Source organism: Phyllobates terribilis, unplaced genomic scaffold (assembly GCF_046119375.1).
Source record: "Phyllobates terribilis strain yellow unplaced genomic scaffold, ASM4611937v1 Scaffold_4__5_contigs__length_816908805, whole genome shotgun sequence".
Lineage (NCBI taxonomy): Eukaryota > Metazoa > Chordata > Amphibia > Anura > Dendrobatidae > Phyllobates > Phyllobates terribilis.
Window position 1 is genome coordinate 706,239,241 of NW_027362764.1, and position 23,809 is coordinate 706,263,049.

General features: G+C 49.9%; 1 protein-coding gene across 1 annotated transcript in view; it reads right to left on the bottom strand.

Annotated features, from left to right (window-relative positions):
* Window positions 1-23,809, bottom strand: part of LAPTM4B (lysosomal protein transmembrane 4 beta) — a 149,879-nt gene that overhangs the window by 54,070 nt on the left and 72,000 nt on the right. The window lies entirely within an intron of this gene.

Below are 23,809 nucleotides of genomic sequence, written 5' to 3' on the forward strand. Positions count from 1 at the left end.
AGTAATAAAGGACAACACAATACAAGTTCCTCCTAACTATAACTATGACCTTGTTTAAGAAAATGTTTTAGAATAGAAATATAGTATAAAGTATATAGCTATAAAAGTTTAGTGGGGCCAACATTATCAAGTATCCTACAAACCATGGGGTTGTAACGAGGCGCGGGGCGGTAGCTGTGAGCAAGGTACTCGTCTCTTCCCCCCTGGAATGTTATATGAAGATAGGGGTGCTTGCTGGATGTGTGGACTTTGTCTATGGGGGTGCTATGCCCTTGCAGGCCACATGATGAACGTGACTTCGGCTGGCCAGGATCAGATGTTGGGAAGTTCAATGAGGGAGACAACCACTCAAAAATAAATTTAATGTTCCTGCCTCAAGTTTCTCTGTCTTCACCACCAGCTAGCACACTACTGCAGTCTAGTTAGTGAAAGTCCTATTCTCAACTTACACTTTTGTGTCCTCTTCTCTCTTAACCCGTTCATGACCGGAACATTTTGCGTTTTCGTTTTTTTTTGCTCCCCTTCTTCCCAGAGCCATAACTTTTTTATTTTTCGGTCAATATAGCCATGTGAGGGCTTATTTTTTGCGGGACGAGTTGTACTTTTAAATACCATCACTGGTTTTATCATATTGTGTACTGGAAAACGGTAAAAAAGATTCCAAGTGCGGTGAAATAGCAAAAAAAATGCAATTCCACAGTTGTTTTTTTGTTTTGTTATTTTATCATGTTCACTGAATGCTAAAACTGACCTGTCATTATTATTCTCCAGGTCATTACGAGTTCGTAGACACCAAACACGTATAGGTTCTTTTTTATTTAAGTGGTGAAAAAAAAATCCAAATTTTGCTAAAAAATAAAAAAAGGCGCCATTTTCCCAAGACCCATAGCATCTCCATTTTTCGGGATCTGGCACCAGGTGAGGGCTTATTTTTTGCGCGCCAGGCTGATGTTTTTATTGATACCATTTTGGGGTAGATCCAATGTTTTGATCGCCCGTTATTTCATTTTTTGCAATGTTGCGGCGTCCAAAAAAACGTAATTCTGGCGTTTGGAATTTTTTTCTTGTTACGCCGTTTACCGATTGGATTAATTATTTTCTTATATTGATAGATCGGGCGATTCTGAATGCAGCAATACCAAATATGGGTATATTCGGTTTATTTTTTATTATTTTATTTTGAATGGGGCAAATGGGGGGTGATTTAAACTTCTATATTTTTTTTATTTTTTTCATATTTTTAAAAACATTTTTTACACTTTTTGCTTGCTTCAATAGTAACCATAGGAGACTAGAAGCAGCAGCAGGTCGATTGCCTCTGCTACATAGAGGCGATGAACAGATCGTCTCTATGTAGTAGAAATGCTCATGTGCTATGAGCGCCGACCACTAGGTGGCGCTCATAGCAATCTTTACATGACAACCACAGGGGTCTGCTGCAGACCCCGGGTTATCATGCCCATGCATCGGTGACCCGCGATCACGTGACAGGGTCACTGATGCTCGGGGCTAATGCCGTACTTTCGGTGCAGCAATGTTAAATGCCGCTGTCAGAGATTGACAGTGGCATTTAACTGGTTAACAGCCCCAGGTGGATCGCGATTCCACCCGCAGCTGTTGCGGGCACATGTCAGCTGTATAAATCAGCTGACATGTGCCCAGTTCAGTGCGGGCTCAGCACCGGAGCCCGCGCTGAACAGGGGGTGCCGACGTGGTGCGTACTATTACATACCATGTCGGAAAGGGGTTAAGGGAACTGGTTTGCCAATATGGCCAGTACTTAGCTTCTCAACTTGCTGATGCCTTTGAACTCCCACCCGGGGCACTCTCTTTGTCTCATGTTCTCTTTTCTGTCCTGACCCGTTACCTCTATAAGCAACTCGGCCCCGTACTGCTAGGCGTCCTGTCCCAGAACCCGTCTCCAGTTGATTACTGTGTCCTTCAATTACTTCTCTCTTTACTCCGGATCTCGCTATCCACTGTCTCAGTCTCCAGTCACATCAGGGACACCCATGCCATGCGACTCTGCTGACTAGTCAAACCTTAGATCTGCTTCTGGCACACACTGGGCACTAACTAACATCCTGACAGGAAACTGTCCCTTCACTTTACCCCCTTACACTCTGGGTTAGTTCTAAACACTAACCCTAAGTCTCTCTATTGTCAGTCAAACTACAACACCACCACTAATAAGGCATGTAACAATAAACATTACATAGTAAAATGCACTGCAACAATAGATGTGTCTTCAAGGGGGAACGTGGGCAGTTTGTCCATCTGTGGCGCCCCTGCGGGTTCAGTCGCCACAGAGGTACTGCATCTCACCCAGAGGTGTGGTATCTCACTCTCAGGTAAGGATAGAGTACTGCCCGGGACCCAAACACCTGCATCCAACACTACACTACTCCAGACCAGCAAGAGGGGCAAGATGCGCTGCTCATCTGCTGAGCCCTGTCCCTGGCTGGAGTGGGGGGAACTGTGACGCCTCTTCTCGGAAGCCCTTTTATTTACCCTTGGAGATGGGGGACTCGGAATCGGGTCCTGTGATGGAGAGATGGGGTGCAGCCGTGGCCCGGACCCGCTCCGTGCCCAGGGCCGTCACAATTTAAAAGGATGGTGTGGGCTTATCCGGGTTGAGTGGCTGATCCCGACTACGCCGCCTGTGGTACCTGGTGAAGAGCCACCAGCGCCGCTGCAGTCCGCTGAGGCATGGTGCTCTGGCGGGCGTCGTTATTACTACTCCCCACAGGCGGAGCAAGGCCTCAGGGCAGAGAGACAGGATGGAGGGGGTAGTAGTAGAGGAGAAAGGGTGCTGCGTCGTGCGGTGTAGCGCAGAATAAACAGTCCGGAGGCCATAGGGGTGAACTTCCAAGGCTTTTCTCACATTAGAGATGGCAGTAGGAAGGCAACTCCCTGCTCCCCGCGGAGTCCTGCGGTCACCAGGGACGGGGGTCCGACAACCTCCGAGCAAGTCCAGCATTCAATCGGGACCCCGCACCAGAGTGTTCCTGAACTACAGACCGTATCCACTCCTGTCTGTGTGTGTAAATAGGCCGGGTCTCCCTCTGAGCTCCTCTCAGAACAAGGGCATGGGTGGCAGCTCCGCTCCTTCCGATACCCGATGAGATCCTCTGGGCCTACTGGGCTTTCCCGACCAGGACATGGAGTAGCAAGGTCGGGTGTCGGGGGCCGGTACCCCATTTGCAGCCGGACTCCCTCTGAATATATCAGGTGGTGAGGACAGGTGGCGTACTCTGCTCCGTCTGCATCCTCCCCGGGATCCATTTGCTGTGGAGCTACACTCTTAAGCTTCGGGCCTTCTTGGTCCTGGTCCTCGACCGGGTTGAGACATTCCTTGTCTACAACCTGCCCCTAGACCCAAGGCCCAGGTATGAGGGCTGTGTCTCCATCCGATGCAGTTCCACAGAGGATCCACGCTCAGGGTGGGAGATCACAGTACTTCACAGTCCAAAGACAGTCAAAAGACCAAAGATGGCTTTTTATTAAATATGAAATTTAAAGTGTCACTAAATTGTGAGTCCTCCACCCTCACCCACTAACTGGTTCCCCTAACTCTTGGTTCCCCAGTCTCCCTGTAACCAGGAGGGCAGCACCTAGTGCATTCTAGCCCCCTCTGGTGGAGAAATGTGGTGTTGGATGCAAAGGTTGGGTCCCGACCATCACACTGTTCTTACCTCAGAGGAGGAACACTACACTCCATTAGAGAAGTGCAGCATCCCTGTGGCGGTCGAACCCTCAAGGGCGCCATAGAACCAAGAGAGGAGGAACCATGTAGTGCGTGTGGGTGGAGGAAGGAGATCAGGGGAGCACTTTAGTAGGTGTATAAGAAGGGATGGAACCATCTAGAATGGTTCCAGTCAGAGGAGGACAGTGAGTGGGAGCAGGAGCTCTGCAGGAGCTCTGCTCATGCAGAGCGGGCCAAGTGAGAGGCCCAGGAGGTGAGACTGACTGAAGAGAGGAGAGGAGCAGGAAGGAAGGCTCCAGAAGGAAAGAGGGGATCCTTGGCGGTACGGGAAGTGCTGGAGGCCACCCATACGCCCGAATCTACCAGGACGTGGAGGGATCAAGCCGCAGAGGGGACCGGCCCCTAACTAGTGAGAATTGCAATATTCAGCTAGAAACCGGAGGCTTCTGTACCTTTAGGGTGCAGTTGCCACAGCCACAATTACATCGCCGAAAAGGTGGCCACAGAAGGTCCAGGGGACTGCAGGTCTCCCGACAAGATCCGAGGCTACTGGCTCGGGACACTGATTGTGAGGCGCAGGGCAGGAGGGTGAGAGCCAGAGCAGGAAGACAACTGAGAAAGGCACACAGAAAGGGGTCCCGTTAAGTGCTCTTGAATTATCTGAGGGATTGCTGAACCCCTTCCTTGGTGAACACAGGACGACATGGGTGGTTATAATCCGGAAAGTGTAACGAGGAACTTAAGAACTGTGAGTAAAATCCTGAAGACTACACCCCACTGTCTCTGTGAATTATTGCTGTGCCATCATCCCACTGCACCATACTGCACAGCAACATCTACCTCATACAACATCTACACTGCCCTGGAGCTTAGCTCTACCTGTGGAGAGCTGAACCAACTCAGCTGCATTAACAGCAGCTCCAGAGGACCTGCTCCGCAGCAGCGGCTCCCTTTAGCCACATACCACAGGTGGCATCACGAACATTATATATAAAAACTATAAAAACTATAAATCAAGGGGATTTATAGTTTTTATAGTTTTTATATATAATGTTCGTGATGCCACCTGTGGTATGTGGCTAAAGGGAGCCGCCCTGGGTCACCCCCACTGTGACAACCCCTGCACCGACCGGCCCGGCACCGAGTACCCCATGGCCCAGGGGGCGCGTCACATCTCTTTAAAGTGTCACAATACTCTGAATTTTAAAGTGATGAGGAATATGATGTTGACGTTATAGAAATAAGAATTATTATTACTCTCAATTCATGCTCTGTTTGCTTAAAATGAGTGGGAGATATGAGACCAGTTGTCCTGACCAGGGAACAAGACCCCTTTTATTGAGCGTGGTAAGGGTCCACCATCTCACTGATGAGTATAGAAATAATAAACAGGAGGCACAACTAGGAAAGGGCAATCAAGGTGGCTGCCCCCTTGTGCATGATACTAGAGGGGGCACCAAGTAATCACTATGCCATGGCCAGGGTATTTAAATATAGGGTAAAGGCAATTTCAGATGATAGAAAGCCGAGTTTTGGAAGAGGGTTTCCTGCTCAATACCCCTCAAACTCCATTAAAAAGCCACTCGCAAAGAACAGCTTCCAATTTGGTGGTCTCGCTCCATCCATGTACTATTTGGTAAACTATTCGTTCGAATGACTGCATGTGGCTACAATTCCTCTGCAGGGGCTGGGAGCACTTTTTAAAGTTAAAAAAACTGGTTTAGTCCCCCCAACCTGAGCGACCACCACCCTCTCAAACAGCTTATTCAGGTCCAAGTGGACGGAAATTGTCCCTCTTAGCAACCTCTCATTTAAAGGATTTTTCACATTTCCTTAAGTAGCTATCATTGAATAGTATTTGCAATAACACAATCACTTTTGCAATTTACTACTTATTAAAACTTGCAGCTGTTTTAGAGATATTAACACTTCTCTTTTGTTTACTTGTTGCCTAGGAGACCGACCACCGTTTCTGCCAACTTGTAAACATTTTGCTGAAGTTGGCCAAGATTAGGATGTAACACCGTGCTCCACGAATCTGGGCCAGCTTTAAAACAGTGCTTACAAGTTCAATAGAAAAGAGCTTGTAAGCACAGCACATGTTCTGTTGTCTAGTAGTGGTGGTCGGTTTCCAAGGTAAACAAAGGAAAAGTGTTAATATCTCAAGAACGCCTGAACATTTTAATAAGCAGTAAATTGCTAAATTGCTTGTACTTACAAGCAGTATCTGACAACACTACCTATTTATGAAGATGGGATAACCCTGTACCTGTTTAGTGCTGTTTACAGTGCACCAGTATCATTATAGACATACTTTCAACAACTAAGAACGCACTTTTGTATTTGTCCAATGCGAGTGATTACAATTTAGTTAAAGAACAGAGGAAATTATGTCAGTTTTTTTGGCCAGTACACAAGAGAGACTGAGCCAAGTAGACAATGAATGAGCGATTATAAAGTACAGTGGTTATTATATATGCAAGGCCTTGCTCTATGACGTCATCTGACATTTAACTGATGCACAAAAATCTAAACATGGGAATTAACATAAAGAAAGAAACAAAACAGTATATAAAAAAGCAAAGCACCCGTGATAAAAATAATGATAAAGAAGGAAAATCAACAAAAAGAGGGTGTTTCAGTGTTTGATCGGTCATGTCAGGCCTCTTATCCAAAAGATACTGGTAATATACACTGCTCAAAAAAAATAAAGGGAACACTCAAATAACACATCCTAGATCTGAATGAATGAAATATTCTCATTGAATACTTTATTCTGTGCAAAGTTGAATGTGCTGACAACAAAATCACACAAAAATCATCAATGGAAATCAAATTTATTAACCAATGGAGGCCTGGATTTGGAGTCACCCCCAAAATTAAAGTGGAAAAACACACTACAGGCTGATCCAACTTTGATGTAATGTCCTTAAAACAAGTCACAATGAGGCTCAGTATTGTGTGTGGCCTCCACGTGCCTGTATGACCTCCCTACAACGCCTGGGCATGCTCCTGATGAGGTTGCGGATGGTCTCCTGTGGGATCTCCTCCCAGACCTGGACTAAAGCATCCACCAACTCCTGGACAGTCTGTGGTGCAACATGACGTTGGTGGATGGAGCGAGACATGATGTCCCAGATGTTCTCAATCAGATTCAGGTCATGCTGAAGGATGTTGCAGGCAGCAGATCGCTCTCCAAGGCGTCTCCAGACTCTGTCACGTCTGTCACATGTGCTCAGTGTGAACCTGCTTTCATCTGTGAAGAGCACAGGGCGCCAGTGGCGACTTTGCCATTCCTGGTGTTCCGTGGCAAATGCCAAGCGTCCTGCACGGTGTTGGGCTGTGAGCACAACCCCCATCTGTGGACGTCGGGCCCTCATACCACCCTCATGGAGTCGGTTTCTAACCGTTTGTGCAGACACATGCACATTTGTGGCCTGCTGGAGGTCATTTTGCAGGGCTCTGGCAGTGCTCCTCCTGTTCCTCCTTACACAAAGGCGGAGGTAGTGGTCCTGCTGCTGGGTTGTTGCCCTCCTACGGCCCCCTCCATGTCTCCTGGTGTACTGGCCTGTCTCCTGGTAGCGCCTCCAGCCTCTGGACACTACGCTGACAGACACAGCAAACCTTCTTGCCACAACTCGCATTGATGTGCCATCCTGGATGAGCTGCACTAACTGAGCAACTTCTGTGGGTTGTAGAGTCCGTCTCATGCTACTGACGCACCCCTGGGCCTGTGTCGCACAGCGTTGCGCATGCAGGAGCTTACCCGGAGCCGGATCTGTTGAGGGTTGCAGTCTCGTGGCGGTGACCCGGTCCGTGCCCAGGGAGTCAGACTAAGTGGCGTTGTATTAGCGGTAGATGTTGGACGACTATGCCACCCGTTGAATGCAGCGAAGGAGCTGCCGCTGCAGGGCAGACCGCTGAGGCCGGTGGTAGGATTGTGCAGCGTGGTAGTATCACCCCCAACGGGAGGGGTATGGCCTCAGGGCAGCCGACGTGGATGATGGGGGTAGCAGGAATCACTCAGAGACGATGCGGTGTAGTTCAGGGTCTTTACTGGTGATAAAGATAGACCCTCCCGGAGTACTGGCTAGCGATCGGGGCCTGGTCAGTCCTTGAGCAGATGGGATCTCCCCTGGCCAGGCGGAGTTGTAGGCCTCCCAAACTGACTGTACTCTTCTGGCTACCTTGCTAGAGGCGGGTATAAGTAGCCCACGTCCCTGAGTGTACCGTGTGGTGCTCACCCGTATGGCCGGTGACTCGGGGCCTTCTAGTGGCGTCCGCTCCACGACGGCGGTGCTGGTCCCACGCGTGTGACCGTGCCTTCGGGTTTCTTGGCCAGAGGACCTGAAATCCCCTGCCGGGCGGTTTCTGCTGCTGGGTAAAGATTAGTCCCCACAGCCTCGGACTCCGGGTCCGGTGATAGCTTCTCAGTCAGGGCGAGCTCTGCAGCTGCCAGCCCCTGACTCTTTATAGCACTGCTCCCACAGAGCTCCTGATGTTCTTCTCCTATATCTGCTTCTCTTCTCTGTCTCTACTTCTTCTCTACTCACTAACCCTGCCTCAGCCCTAGGTTTATATAGGGGAAGTTCTTCCCCTCCCAGGACTGGGCAGGAGGTGTGGCGTGCATAGGATCCCTGACCAAGAGACCTCCCACCTGCTCTCAGACATAACATTGCCGTTACTGAGGAAACCAGACCCCTGGGGTGCCACATTCCCCCCTAGTGAAATTTAGTACTCCGGGACTAAACATATTTTTAGAAAAACATAACAAGGTATAAACAATAATAATACAATAAAGAAAGACATTAGGATGGTCACGGCATGTCCGCAACCGGGTGCAGTCTTTGAAGAAAACAAAGGTGTCCATTTCACCAAAACAGGGAGACGTAACCAGGTAGGGGTCTGTCCTGCCCCGAGTCCTTAACAGTCTTTTAGTCCATCCTGGGTTACGCTCCAACTAATTGTACAAGGATTCCCAGTAAATCCACCAAGGACTCCTAAAAATAACTAGAAACACATAATTATTTACAAGTAACAGACAGGTAACCATAAATAAAACAACTTATACACTTCAAATCCTCCATCGTGCGGGTAACTGGCCTCTAGTGGCCCTAGTGGACCTACGGAGCTGACTGTCTAGCCCCGAACTACAGGGTGTAAGAACTGTCAAGGGTAAACTGGGCAGCTGTCCACGGGCCCTTTGGCTCACTAGAGGCATGGCAGGTTCACTATAAGCAGAGGGTTGATCCTCCTGGTCTGCTGGTGTGGGGTCTTCTGCCTCCTGGACCGGCTGTTCTTCCAGCTCTAGCTGTTGCTCCGTAGGTGCTTGGGATGCTGGTTAGAGGAAGGTGAGTACGGGTACCACAACTGCGCCATTGACTTGAGTCCAAGACCGAGGGAAGTCTCCGAGCACAGTACTAACCATATCTTCCCTTTCCTCTACGGGTCGAGGGTCTTCTTGTTCCTCTTCAGGGTTCCGTAGCTGTTCGGGACACTTCTTCAGGTGATCCCGGGATACAATGGTTGTGGTTTCCCCTCCGTCTTTACTGATGGTACAGACCTTTGGGTTGTCGTGGCTTGAGGGCAGTACGATGTACGGGTCCTTCTCCCACTGGTCGTCCAACTTGTGGAGCCGCCTTTTCCTCTTCAAGACCTGCTCTCCGGGTACCAGGGGAACAGCGGGAGCACACTGGTTGTAAGTTTTCTCTTGTCTTTCCCTAGCTTGACAGAGACTTCGCTCCACGCTCTCCTGTACTTTCCGGTACTGCTGCTGCCTCTCTGTGTCCCAGTCTGCTTCTGGTGAAGTGTCCTCGGGTGTCAGGACTCCCATCTCCAGGTCAACAGGTAGCTTCCCAGGTCTTGCCCTCATCAGGTAAGCCGGGGTACAGTTGGTGGAACCTACCGGGATGTGGTTGTATAGGTCCACTAGGTCGGGCAGCCTCTCAGGCCACAGACTGCGTTCTTCCAGGGGCAATGTTTTCAGAAGATCTATCACCACCTGGTTCATTTTCTCACAAAGTCCATTAGTTTGCGGATGATAGGGTGTCGTCCTTATCTTCCGGCAGCCATACAGAGTGCAGAATTCTTGGAAGACCTCCGCTTCAAAGGCAGGTCCCTGGTCTGTCAACACTTGGTCCGGGTACCCGTGTGGACAGCAGAAATGCTGCTGGAAGGCTCTAGCTGCTGTTCGAGCTGTTAAGTCCTTGACGGGGACGACAACCAAGAACCGGGAGTAGTGATCCACGATGGTTAGTGCGTAGACGTAGCCACTTCTGCTTGGGGTCAGTTTTACATGATCCAAGGCTACCAGTTCCAACGGCTGCCGGGTGACGATGGACTGCAGGGGAGTCTTCTGGCTGGCACGGTCCTTCCTCCTCAGGTTGCACGGGCCACAGTCTCTGCACCACCTCTCGATGGTTCCCCTCATGCCTACCCAATGGAACCGCCCGCGCAGCAGGAACTCCAGCTTCTTCCATCCGAAGTGTCCAGCCCCGTCGTGGTATGCCTCCATCACCACGGCTGCGTCTCTCCGTGGCACCACTACTTGCCAGATTAGTTCATGCGTCCGGGAGTTAACCATTCGGCGGCACAACTTCCCCTTATAAAGGAACAGTCGACTCTTCTCAGCCCACAGTTGCTTGGCTTCCTCCGGAGCGTCTGGGTCAAGGTGAGCCTCTGGCCGAGTCAGCATCTCCTTCACCAGTCGGACGGCAGGGTCACTGTCTTGCGTTTCCGCCCAGTTGTAGTGAGGCAAGGGATTAAACGTAGCAGCTTGCTTACTCCTTACCCGGTGGGAATACTGGATAGTCCCATGACGGTGGAACGCGGGGAGTTCGACTTCTTCCAGTCCCTCTGGATCTTCTCCTACGTCCGGTAGGTTTGGCATCCTGGACAGGGCGTCCGCGTTGGTATTGGAGCGTCCTGCCCGGTATTTGATTGTGAACTCGTAGTTGGACAGACGGGCCATCCATCTCTGCTCTAGGGCACCGAGTCTTGCTGTGTCCAGGTGTGTCAACGGGTTGTTATCCGTGTACACGACGAACCGGGAAGAAGCGAGGTAGTGCTTAAAGCGTTCGGTGACTGCCCACACCACTGCCAGGAACTCTAGCTTAAATGAGCTGTAATTCTCAGGGTTTCTTTCGGTGGGTCGCAGTTTTCGACTGGCGTAAGCGATTACTCGTTCTTTCCCCTGCTGGATCTGGGACAGTACGGCTCCTAGCCCGATGTTACTTGCGTCGGTGTAGAGGATAAAGGGCTGGCTGTAATCAGGGTACGCCAGGATTTCATCCCCCGTGAGGGCCATCTTCAGCTGGCGGAAGGACTCTTCTTCTAACTTCTCCCATTTGAAGGGCGGCTTCTGGTTCTTGGCCTTCCGGGACTGGCCTATCAGGAGGTCCTGCATAGGAGCTGCCTTTTTGGTGAAACCGGGGATGAATCTGCGGTAATAGCCTACCAACCCGAGGAACTGCCGCACTTCCTTTACACTGGAGGGACTTGGCCATTCCTTAATTGCGGTGATCTTATCAGGGTCGGGAGCCACTCCGTCAGCGCTCACCACGTGTCCCAGGTACTGCACCTTTGGTTTTAGGAGGTGACACTTGGAGGGTTTTACCTTTAGGCCGTAGTTTGCCAGAGCTTCGAACACTTCCGCCAGGTGTTTCAGGTGGTCCTCATAAGTCTTGGAATATACGATGACATCGTCCAGGTACAACAGGACCGTCTCGAAGTTTCTGTGGCCCAGACAGCACTCCATTAATCGTTGAAAGGTTCCTGGTGCGTTACAGAGTCCGAACGGCATGGAGGTAAACTCGCTAAGTCCCATCGGGGTGGTGAATGCGGTCTTCTCCCGGTCCGCCTCTGCTACAGGAACCTGCCAGTACCCGCTAGTGAGATCCAAGGTAGAGAAGAAGTTAGCAGATCTTAAAGCAGCCAAAGACTCCTCTATCCTTGGTAAGGGGTACGCATCCTTGTGTGTGATACGGTTGATTTTCCGGTAATCTACACACATCCTCATGGTGTTGTCTTTCTTTTTGACTAAGACTAGTGGAGCTGCCCAGGGGCTACAGCTATCCCTGATCACCCCAGCCTCCTTCATGTCCCTAAGCATCCCCTTGGCGTGTTGGTAGTGTGCAAGGGGTACGGGTCGATACCTCTCTTTTATGGGAAGATGGTCTCCCGTGGGGATGTGGTGTTCTACCCCCTTGACTCGCCCGAAGTCTAACGGGTGTTTACTAAACACTCTCTCGTACTCTTGAACCACCCGATAGACTCCCTGTCTCTGGTGTGAGGGAGTGGAGTCAGTACCCAAATGTAGTTGCTGACACCAGTCCTCCATTGTTTCCTTAGAGCCGTTACTTTCCTCCGGGGAAGATGGAGGCAAGGGTTCTACGGACTGTATGGAATTTTGATTGATGATATACAATTTGGCTAGCGTGGCATACCGGGGCAGGTACACTTCCCTCTTCCCGATATTTATTATGCGAACGGGCACCCTCCCATGGCGTACATTGACCACCCCCCGTGCTGTCAAAATGGTGGGCCTACTGTCTGAGTAAACTGGTTCTACCATTGCTTGGTAATCTCTACCTCTCAGACCAATAGCTGCCCGGCACCAAATCATCATTTCACTTTTTGGGGGCATGGCAATAGGGAAAGGGTCACACATTCTTACGCTACCAATCTCACCACCGGAGAGTTCTATCTGTTGCCGTCGCATCAGTGCCCGGATCTCTTTCTGGAGCACTCGCTGCTGGCCGGAGCTGGCGTTCTTGGCAACCTGCTGTAAAAGGAAAATCACCTCTGCAAGACAATTTTCAATTACATTAGTTCCTAGAGTTATCTTTGGGTGACTCTCGTGCTTGTCAATGTCTACAATGATCAGTCCCTGTGCCGCCAGTTCAACTCTACCGATTTTAATGGTCACCTCTTTAAATCCAATCTGTGGCACGGGCTGACCATTGCTGGCGATGATACTCAAATCGTCGTCAGGGTAGCGGGTGATATCCGAGTCATTCCAGTACTGCTTGAAGAGCACGTACGGGATAGTGGTAACCTGTGACCCGGTGTCCAGTAGGGCACTCATAGGGATGCCATCCAGTACCACAGGCAAGACTGGACGTCCTCCCACATATTTGTCGCGCCAGTTCGATGGGCCTGATGATCTTTTTCCTGGGGTTTGGCCCTCTACCCCAGGTTGTGCCAGTTTAAAGGACAGTACCTTGCCATATGTCCGGGTTGATTGCAGCGGCGGCAGATGGGTTGTCCGTCCTCGTTGTATCGGTCGCTGGGTCTTCCTCTGGCCGGTGGGGTCCTCCTTGGTCGACGCCACGGGATGTCCTCTGGTCCGGATGCCAGCTGGATCTTCCCTGGAGTGGAAACCTGTAAAGACTGCACAGTTCGGGTTAGCGCGGCAACGCTTTTAGCTAGCTCTTGGACCTGATGGTGCAGGTCTGGAGCCGGGTCATTGTTCAAAGCCTGCGCATCAGCTCCCACAGGCCCTGCCGACAAGGGCGCCGCCTCCTGGTGGTAAGTGGTAGTGGGGCGTCTGTGGGTCACAACGCCACCTGGTGCCGGTTCTCGGAGCACCCGGATGGCTCTGTCCTTGAACTGTGCAAATCCCAGATGAGGGTCCTGTAAGGCCATTGCCCGCAACTGGGTTCGGTGGGCATTGCAATATAAACCCTCTATAAATTGTTCAGTCAACAGCCTGTCCTCGTCTCCCACGCCGTCAGGGTCGGTCTGCTTAATGGCTCTCAGGGCCTCTTGTAGGTTCAGGGCATAGTCCCTTATACTCTCGTGTGCTCGCTGCTTGCACCCGTAGAATCTAAGCTTGATCTCGGCTGAGGTGCGGGTATCAAAGGTGTCCCTCAGCCGGGTTAGTATCCCTGCAACAGTCCTCCCCCCAGGTGGCCAGGACTTTACCTCCCTTTGGGCTGCCCCGGTTAATTGGGCCACCAGGATGCTCACTTTTTGCTCTTCTGTGAGGGGATACACCTGGAAGAGGCTATCCAGCTTTTCTCTAAAGTCATGCAGGGTATGTGACTCCCCTGAGTACTGGGGTAGCCAGGCCGCTCCCGGGATATAGGGCATGGTGAAAGGCATGACTGCAGCAGCGGTGGTGCTGGCGGGGGTTGAGGCAGTGAAGCTCTCCTCCGTATCCGACATCTTCCTCCCCCCTAGTGGACCGTGGCCTACCTTGCGATGATCCTCTTCCGTAGGCCGCGGCTCCGCAGTGGATCGTCAGGGTTGAGGACCTTCCGTCGCGCTCCTGTGACGTCGGCGTCTGCTGGGCTCCTTCCAGGACCTTACGCAACGTCCGGACGTGAGGCGGGGCTTCAGTTCTCGCGCGCTTTCGGAGTCCACGCCCCTCTTCTTCCCGCGCGGCGTCTTCAAGATGGCGTCCAACGGCGGGAAAACTCCACGGATGGCGGGAAGAAGGCAGAAGATGGCGCCGGATGGCGGGAAAACTTCGCGGATGGCGGGAAGAAGGTAGAAGATGGCGCCGGATGGCGGGAAACCTCCACGGATGGCGGGAATCTTCACCACTGGTAAGTTTGAACAGTCTTTTTCAGGCACGCAGTACCCGGTGGTTGCGGGCACGAGATCCTGCCGACTACACCAAAAGTTGACGCACCCCTGGGCCTGTGTCGCACAGCGTTGCGCATGCAGGAGCTTACCCGGAGCCGGATCTGTTGAGGGTTGTAGTCTCGTGGCGGTGACCCGGTCCGTGCCCAGGGAGTCAGACTAAGTGGCGTTGTATTAGCGGTAGATGTTGGACGACTACGCCACCCGTTGAATGCAGCGAAGGAGCTGCCGCTGCAGGGCAGACCGCTGAGGCCGGTGGTAGGATTGTGCAACGTGGTAGTATCACCCCCAACGGGAGGGGTATGGCCTCAGGGCAGCCGACGTGGATGATGGGGGTAGCAGGAATCACTCAGAGACGATGCGGTGTAGTTCAGGGTCTTTACTGGTGATAAAGATAGACCCTCCCGGAGTACTGGCTAGCGATCGGGGCCTGGTCAGTCCTTGAGCAGATGGGATCTCCCCTGGCCAGGCGGAGTTGTAGGCCTCCCAAACTGACTGTACTCTTCTGGCTACCTTGCTAGAGGCGGGTATAAGTAGCCCACGTCCCTGAGTGTACCGTGTGGTGCTCACCCGTATGGCCGGTGACTCGGGGCCTTCTAGTGGCGTCCGCTCCACGACGGCGGTGCTGGTCACACGCGTGTGACCGTGCCTTCGGGTTTCTTGGCCAGAGGACCTGAAATCCCCTGCCGGGCGGTTTCTGCTGCTGGGTAAAGATTAGTCCCCACAGCCTCGGACTCCGGGTCCGGTGATAGCTTCTCAGTCAGGGCGAGCTCTGCAGCTGCCAGCCCCTGACTCTTTATAGCACTGCTCCCACAGAGCTCCTGATGTTCTTCTCCTATATCTGCTTCTCTTCTCTGTCTCTACTTCTTCTCTACTCACTAACCCTGCCTCAGCCCTAGGTTTATATAGGGGAAGTTCTTCCCCTCCCAGGACTGGGCAGGAGGTGTGGCGTGCATAGGATCCCTGACCAAGAGACCTCCCACCTGCTCTCAGACATAACATTGCCGTTACTGAGGAAACCAGACCCCTGGGGTGCCACACTACCACGAGTGTGAAAGCACAACCAACATTCAAAAGTGACCAAAACATCAGCCAGAAAGCATTGGTACTGAGATGTGGTCTGTGGTCCCCACCTGCAGAACCACTCCTTTATTGATTTGATGTTTGATAAATCTCCCCCTTCATAACCTTATTACACTTTCTGTACACCTACTTTTGGACCACCCTGTATATATATACAGTATAGACCAAAAGTTTGGACACACCTTCACACTGAAGGCATCAAAACTATGAATTAACACATGTGGAATTATATACTTAACAAAAAAGAGTGAAACAACGGAAAATATGTCTTATATTCTAGGTTCTTCAAAGTAGCCACCCTTTGCTTTGATGACTGCTTTGCACACTCTTGGCATTCTCTTGATGAGCTTCAAGAGGTAGTCACCGGAAATGGTTTTCACTTCACAGGTGTGCCCTGTCAGGTTTAATAAGTGGGATTTCTTGCCTTATAAATGGGATTGGGACCATCAGTTGAGTTGTGCAGAAGTCAGGTGGATACACGGCTGATAGTCCTACTGAATAGACTGTTAGAATTTGTATTATGGCAAGAAAAAAGCAGCTAAGTAAAGAAAAACGAGTGGCCATCATTACTTTAAGAAATGAAGGTCAGTCAGTCCGAAAAATTGGGCAAACTTTGAAAGTGTCCCCAAGTGCAGTTGCAAAAACCATCAAGCGCTACAAAGAAACTGACTGACATGAGGACCGCCCCAGGAAAGGAAGACCAAGAGTCACCTCTGCTTCTGAGGATAAGTTTATCCGAGTCACCAGCCTCAGAAATCGCAGGTTAACAGCAGCTCAGATTAGAGACCAGGTCAATGCCACACAGAGTTCTAGCAGCAGACACATCTCTTCAACAACTGTTAAGAGGAGACTTTGTGCAGCAGGCCTTCATGGTAAAATAGCTGCTAGGAAACCACTGCTAAGGACAGGCAACAAGCAGAAGAGACTTGTTTGGGCTAAAGAACACAAGGAATGGACATTAGACCAGTGGAAATCTGTGCTTTGGTCTGATGAGTCCAAATTTGAGATCTTTGGTTCCAACCACCGTGTCTTTGTGCGACGCAGAAAAGGTGAACGGATGGACTCTACATGTCTGGTTCCCACCGTGAAGCATGGAGGAGGAGGTGTGATGGTGTGGGGGTGCTTTTCTGGAGACACTGTTGGGGATTTATTCAAAATTGAAGGCATACTGAACCAGCATGGCTACCACAGCATCTTGCAGCGGCATGCTATTCCATCCGGTTTGTGTTTAGTTGGACCATCATTTATTTTTCAACAGGACAATGACCCCAAACACACCTCCAGGCTGTTCAAAGGCTATTTGACCAAGAAACAGAGTGATGGGGTGCTTTGCCAGATGACCTGGCCTCTACAGTCACCAGACCTGAACCCAATCGAGATGGTTTGGGGTGAGCTGGACCGCAGAGTGAAGGCAAAAGGGCCAACAAGTGCTAAGCATCTCTGGGAACTCCTTCAAGATTGTTGGAAGACCATTTCCGGTGACTACCTCTTGAAGCTCATCAAGAGAATGCCAAGAGTGTGCAAAGCAGTCATCAAAGCAAAAGGTGGCTACTTTGAAGAACCTAGAATATAAGACATATTTTCAGCTGTTTCACACTTTTTTGTTAAGTATATAATTCCACATGTGTTAATTCATAGTTTTGATGCCTTCAGTGTGAATGTACAATTTTCAAAGTCATGAAAATACAGAAAAATCTTTAAATGAGAAGGTGTGTCCAAACTTTTGGTCTGTACTGTATATATATATATATATATATATATATATATATATGTATATGTATATATATATATATATATATATATATATATATATATATATATATATACAGTGGGTACGGAAAGTATTCAGACCCCTTTAAATTTTTCACTCTTTGACTTACTTATGACCATGTGATATTTCAGTTTTTCTTTTTTAATAAATTTGCAAAAATTTCTACATTTCTGTTTTTTTGTCAGTCAAGATGGGGTGCAGAATGTACTTTAATGAGAAGAAAAATGAACTTTTTAGAATTTACCAAATGGCTGCAATGAAACAAAGAGTGAAAAATTTAAAGGGGTCTGAATACTTTCTGTACCCACTGTATATAGACCGATTGGAAGGCACATACCATCAGCAGAAAATATTAGCTTTTTGTTATTAACTTACGATCCTAAGTGTGAAGGAAGCCTAATAAAAATCTGGGGATACTTTTGTAGCCCAAGCAAAGGAAGAAAGTCTTGAATGAGTTTATTGAGGATGACTTGTGAGCGAATGATATTCACAAAATACCATCCAACCTAAAGTATTTTTTGACATTGGAATAATATGCGTCAGACTGAAAGAGGGAAAGAGCCACAATATGATTCACTTTTTATGAGGTCTATGGAGCTCTTTGTGGAACTCTGCAAGCTAAGCAGTAATATTCCAGCTACAATTATGTTTCTGCTGCACAGATATGCGCCAGCATACTACAGAAGTACTGGAAGAACAGCCAAGAGGATCACATTACCTGACGGCTCTGGACTATCTACTGCAATTATGAACGGTTACTGGCCAGCACAATCTGCAGATGCTCTTTCGAAGACTTGAGAGAACAATTCATTAGCAAAACAGGAACATCATCAAAAAGGAACAGCTGGCGATGAAAACACTTTCACAGACTCTATTTTTTTTCCCTCATCCTTTCTGTAGACATCTACTGTAATACCTTAGAGGTTCTTCGGTCAATTAAAGGAAAAAATGGGCCTGGATCTGCTGTTTTATTCAGCCAAAGTACAGTATGTCTCAGTCACACCCTGAGGCTCAGTGATGATGTCATTTAATTCTGATGATGTCATCTAAACCAAAACTGTAACCCTGAGACAATGTTACTGTTGGATAAAGCACAATATTTTAGGTGAGCTTCGGCTGAGAAAATTTATATTTTAGCCCATTGAACCCCTGCCTGCCACAATCAATTGTATTTTTTCTGCTTTGTTTAACCTTTAATGATATATAACACCGGTGGTGTCCACTGTCCATGGAGTGGGCACAGTTCATGTGTTGGGACAAGATTAAAGTAATTTTGGCTTTTCTCAAAATGTTTTATTTAAAAGCTAAATGTACCAAGGACTACATTCTCTTAAAGTCTGTAATACGTTGCATGTTATAGTCTAAGCCATCTGTGTGCTGATACCAGTGGCTGATACTATGGAATTATTGAGTCTTCCTGAAACACTGATGCCCTGTTTGACTTCAACCTGTGCACCCACTAGCTACACCCCTGTATCAAGCAGTGAACCCCTTTAGTTATACTTGACATATCTCCAGTTACACACCTGTCCCAGGTATCTCAGGCTCTGCTTCCTTCCCCTGAGTCCGCTGTCCTCTGTTGTGCTCCACGTTTGGTTTTTCAATTTCCAAAGTGTGGGTCAATGACATCATCTCTTTATGCATATTTAAGGCCTATTAAGACACAAACCTGTGTCTTGGGATTCTGACTCTAGGCTTCTCAGTTTGGTGTGCTCCACCTTCTGTGTATGTCACCCAGGGGGAATATAGGGGACTCGGTACCCGGGCCTTTTACCTTGTTTAGGAGGTCACGGCAGTCGGCTCCCGGGCCCGTACTCTGGGTCTCTCTTTAAAAAGGGGTTTTAGTGTACAGTTTGTCTCGTGACGCCACCTGTGGTTTCTGGTAATGGTTACCAACGCTGCTGCAGACCTCCGGGGGGTGATGGGATGGCAGCTGGGATGTTTCTGCTCCCCACAGGCGGAGCGGGCCCCCTGGGCAGTGTGGGTGCAAATGGTGGTGATGCTGGGGCTTGCAGTGCAGAAGAGATGGCGCAGCAGGAGTAACTGGCAGAGACAGGGGATTCACTTCAGTACCTGTACTGGTGCGGATGTCAGGTACGGTCCAGGGTACTCGGTAGGAAGGGTGCACTTCAGGACTTCTCCCCAGTGAGCGGGTATAAGGCCTCCTGGTCCGTGTCTCCCTCTCTCTAAGCTCCTGGCCAGCCTGCAACTGGGCCTAGCTTCTGTGTCGTGCTGTTCCTTCACCTGTCGCTTGGTAGTAGGACCTTTTTCTGGCAACCACTATCCCTGGACGCCGGGGCCTTCGTGGTTCCTAGTCCTGTCAAGGGTTTAGCTTCAGGTCAACCAGGGACTTGTAGTCCTCCTGGTATGCCGGTGATCCCTATTGGGTATAAAGGACCCTGTAGGCGCGGACCCGGTGTCCGGTTTGTGTCTTGGGGTGAGCCTATGATGCTCCTCTGCCCCCTCAACTCCTCTCTCCTCTCCTCCTTGCCTCCGGCCACACTCGGGACCCTCAATACAGCATCAGACGTGCTGTGTCTTCACTGCTCTCAGTGGCAGCACACTCTCTGAACAACTAACTGAACTGCTCCACCCTCCATATATATATCCCTATCCGGGCTCCCTCTGGTGATATGAGGTGAAAGGGTGGAGGTGTTTGTTTGTAATGAGGGCCTCTTGTGGAGAAGTCCGTCCATGCACCCTTTTGGGTCCTGTGGTACCTGTGAACAGCAAGGTGCCACATGTGCATACTGCGCTTTAACTTGCTTCTATCCCTGCTGGGTTCCACTTCATCCGTCCTGCTCCTCCTGAGATCCTCTCTATGCCAAGTCCTTGCTGCCCACATGCTTTCCTGATTTCTGTGCACACCCAGACCTGAGGCTTAGAGGATCCATCCACCTTACCAGGTGAGACTAATATCATTTAGAATGTCCAGGAGGCCCCAAGAAAAAGTGGACACCTCCCAGACTCCCGGAAAAGTTGGCAAATCTGGAACAGATTTCAGGAGGTTTTGACAGCACCAAAACGCATATTTCAGACATTTAGGGTGCATAACAGATATAAAAATTGGGTATTGCCTGCAAAGGAGGGGTAGTTAGACGCAAAATGGTGCATAGCAATTACTCTTCTGGAATGGTACTATGAACGTTGGCTTGTACTGTATGTTTTAGCCATGATTCCTGAGAAACAGGACAACTCTTGCCAACGGGTTCTTTCAAGTAAAATGGCTCTTAGCTGCAATACTAGACATGGTCCATGGACATGAAGGAGATACAGATATGTCTTCTAATCTTATATACCTCCTTGCAGTGTCGGACTGGGTTGCCAAGGGCCCATCAGAAACCAACGCCAGGGCCCCACTTTTCAGCTACATGTGACATTATCCTCAATCACAATTTATATAACAATGAACTGGGTAGACTGATAAATGAATAAGATTCTGCCTTTGTATGTACATAGTGATTCCAGTATATTGTGCCAAGTGCTGCTCATATAAGAGGGTGATGGCCCACCGGAGGATTCTCCTGTGGGCCAGTCCTAGCCTGCCTCCTTGAAATGCATACACATAAAAAATAATAGCCGGAGAACACCTGGTGACATTTGAGATTACTTTAGTGACATAATAGTAAATCTGTGCTACCATCTTCATATGAAGTAGAAAGAAACTGGGCGTTTGTGAGGAGATATTAAAAGCCCTGCTTAGCAAGACATCCAGACCTTATCCAACACGATTTATGTCATCCAGCCACTGCAGAAGAAAATGTTGGCCGTAATCCATGTGTAAATGAATTAAACAAAAACTCATTACAAAAATAGCAATAAAATCAGATTCTTGCAGCTTTGTTAAACCACAAAGCATTCACATTTGTCATGGTCATTGAGACAGAGAACCGCTTTTAACCTGCGAGTCATGTCATGGAGATATGTTTCAAGGTTAAGTGACTGTCTAGCGAGCTGTAAATCTGGCCACACTTGGTCAAAAAGGTCACCAACGCTAAAAGAATTCATAGTCTCACATTTATAGAGAAGGATCTGAGTTACAGAGAAAATTGTTCACTGCTTAAATGGGGTGTCCAACTAAAGAAAAGAAGTGGTTACATGCGCTCAATTAATAATCTATGTAATGAACACTTCCAATGGGTGCCCCAGACGTTAGTTAAAAGCTCTTATCTTAGGTTCCAGTAGGTCGTCTTCCATTTTGTGTCCAACACAGGACAGCATTTCCTGTTTAGGCATATGACCGGCACTGTGTCTGAGGGGGGCTGTCTCATTGCTCATCTTAATAGCAAAACCAGCCCCCATATATATGACGCACCCCCAGGGCAGTGGGGTACTCGGTGTCCGGGCCTATGGATGCTGGGGGGGAATATGTCACAGTGGCTGGCCCGGTCCGTGGGCCAGGGCGGTCAACAAAAAGGGGATAGTTTACATGGGATTTGTAGTTCAATCGTGACGCCACCTGTAGTTTCTGGTAATTTGTACCAGCGCTGCTGCAGACCTCTGGGGGTGATGGAATGGCAGCTGAGGTGTTTCTGCTCCCCACAGGTGGAGCGGGCCCCGGGGCAGGGATGGTGTGAATGGATGCAGGAGAGAGGGGACCCAGCCGGGTCAGAGGAAGAACAGACACGCACACAGGGGTTTGCTTCAGTACCTTTACTGGTGCGGATGTCAGGTACGGTCCAGGATACTCAGTAGGAAGGGTGTGCACTTCTGGACTTGCTCCCCAGTGAGCGGATGTAAGGCCTCCTTGCCTGTATTTTCCTGTCTCTCTCCCTAGAGCTTCTGACCTGCCTGGAACAGGGTCTAGCTTCCTTGATGATTCTCTCACCCGTCTGCTTGGCGGCGAGGGCTTTCTCCTGGTTACCACTATCCCTGGATGCTGGGGCCTTCGTGGTACCTAGTCCTCTGAATGTGCGGTATTCACGGGTGGACCGAGGGCTATAAAATCCTCCTCGGTATGATGGATTCCCCACTGGGCATAGAGTGCCCGGCTTGCGTCTGGGACGAACCTTCTATGGTCCCTCTGTCCTAGATGGCTCTTTTACTCTACTCTGCCTTCTGGCCCACTCTAGGCCCTCACTGGCCAGACTAGCCCGCAGCCTGGGGCCTAGCCTGGCCTTCAGCCACACGGACTGCAGCTTACTCTCTCTAGTTCCTCTCTGTCTGGAAGCTGACTGAGAACTCAACTAAACTGCAGTGAGAGCTCCCTAGCTAAACTCCACCCCCCAGTATCTGCATACTTGTCAGGGCTCCATCTAGTGGACTTGGGTGGAGATGTCTGCATGTATTGAGGCCACTGGGGAGAATCCGTCTGTGCAACACCCAGGAGTTCTGTGACAGCCTGCAGCTGCAGGGCGTCATATTCCCCCCTAGTACAAGTCAGTACTCCCGGACTGAAATATTTTGGTATAACAGGTAACACAAGGATAACATATTTTTAAACACTACAACAACTTTTCTTCCCTTTATGGGAGGCACGTAGCTTGAACGTTGCAATAACAGGTTTAATAAACATTATTTATACTTTACTTGTAGCAAAAATATTTTCTTTCTTTTTTTAATATATATAAAATACTTTTATAACAATTGAGCACACGCACATTAGCAGCAACACAACTTTACTTTCTGCACCGACCACTTTTGATGAGATCCCTCCTCGGGTGTGTCCCTCTCATCCGGGTAAGCTGGCTTGTGGGGGACCTGCTCCAAACCCCCAACGAAGGTCCTGGGCGGGCTGCAGGACTGGTGTAGGACCACTGGTTCGGCCACGCCAAGCAGGTTTTTAGTGGTGGTGGTGTTGTGAAAACCACCAGAGGGCATCTCAGGAGGTGCAAACTATGTACAATGGTGGGACCGCTCATAGTTCACGGACTCCAAGTTCAGATTAACTTATACTTAACATGAGAGCTACCGGGGAACTAGTAGCTCAAGGGCACCCCCTCCTGTGCTGCGCCTCGTTATGGGAGGTGGGTGACCCGTCCTGGTCATCCTCCCGTTCAGTCAGGGTGTCCTGTTCCAACAGTTCCCTCACCCTCTGAACATTTAGGGCATGCTGTAGAGCCATGGGCACCATCCGTGCCACAGCTCCTGCTGGTGCGGCGACTGCTCCTGCTTGACCAGCGCCGGGTGCAGACTGGTCATCTGGGGCATTAACTGGGGCCCCGGCGTGTTGCTGATCATCCGCCATCGCTGTGCCCCCCCTAGTTAACTGCGGCCTACCTTAAGGCTTCTAGCGCTGGCTGAGGTCCTCCGGACGGGAACAGGGGAATTGCCTGTCGAGCAACTCCGGTGCAGAACTTTGCGTCTCTGATTTCAGGGCGTGCGCTTTCCGGCACGGCGGTCTCCTTCCAGGACCTGACGCTGCGTCAGTGCGTGAGGCGAGGCTTGAGCTTTGCGCGCTTCTGCGGTTATACCCCTCTTTTTCTCGCGCGGCGACTCGAAAATGGCGGACAATGGCGGGAAACAGCGGCAATTGGCGGGAAAACTTCACCACGGTATGCAACACAGTTCTCTAAGGCGCACAGTACCCGGTGGCAACAGGCACGAAATCCTGTTCGTGACGCCAGAAAATGACGCGCCCCCAGGGCAGTGGGGTACTCGGTGTCCGGGCCTATGGATGCTGGGGGGGAATATATCACAGTGGCTGGCCAGATCCGTGGCCC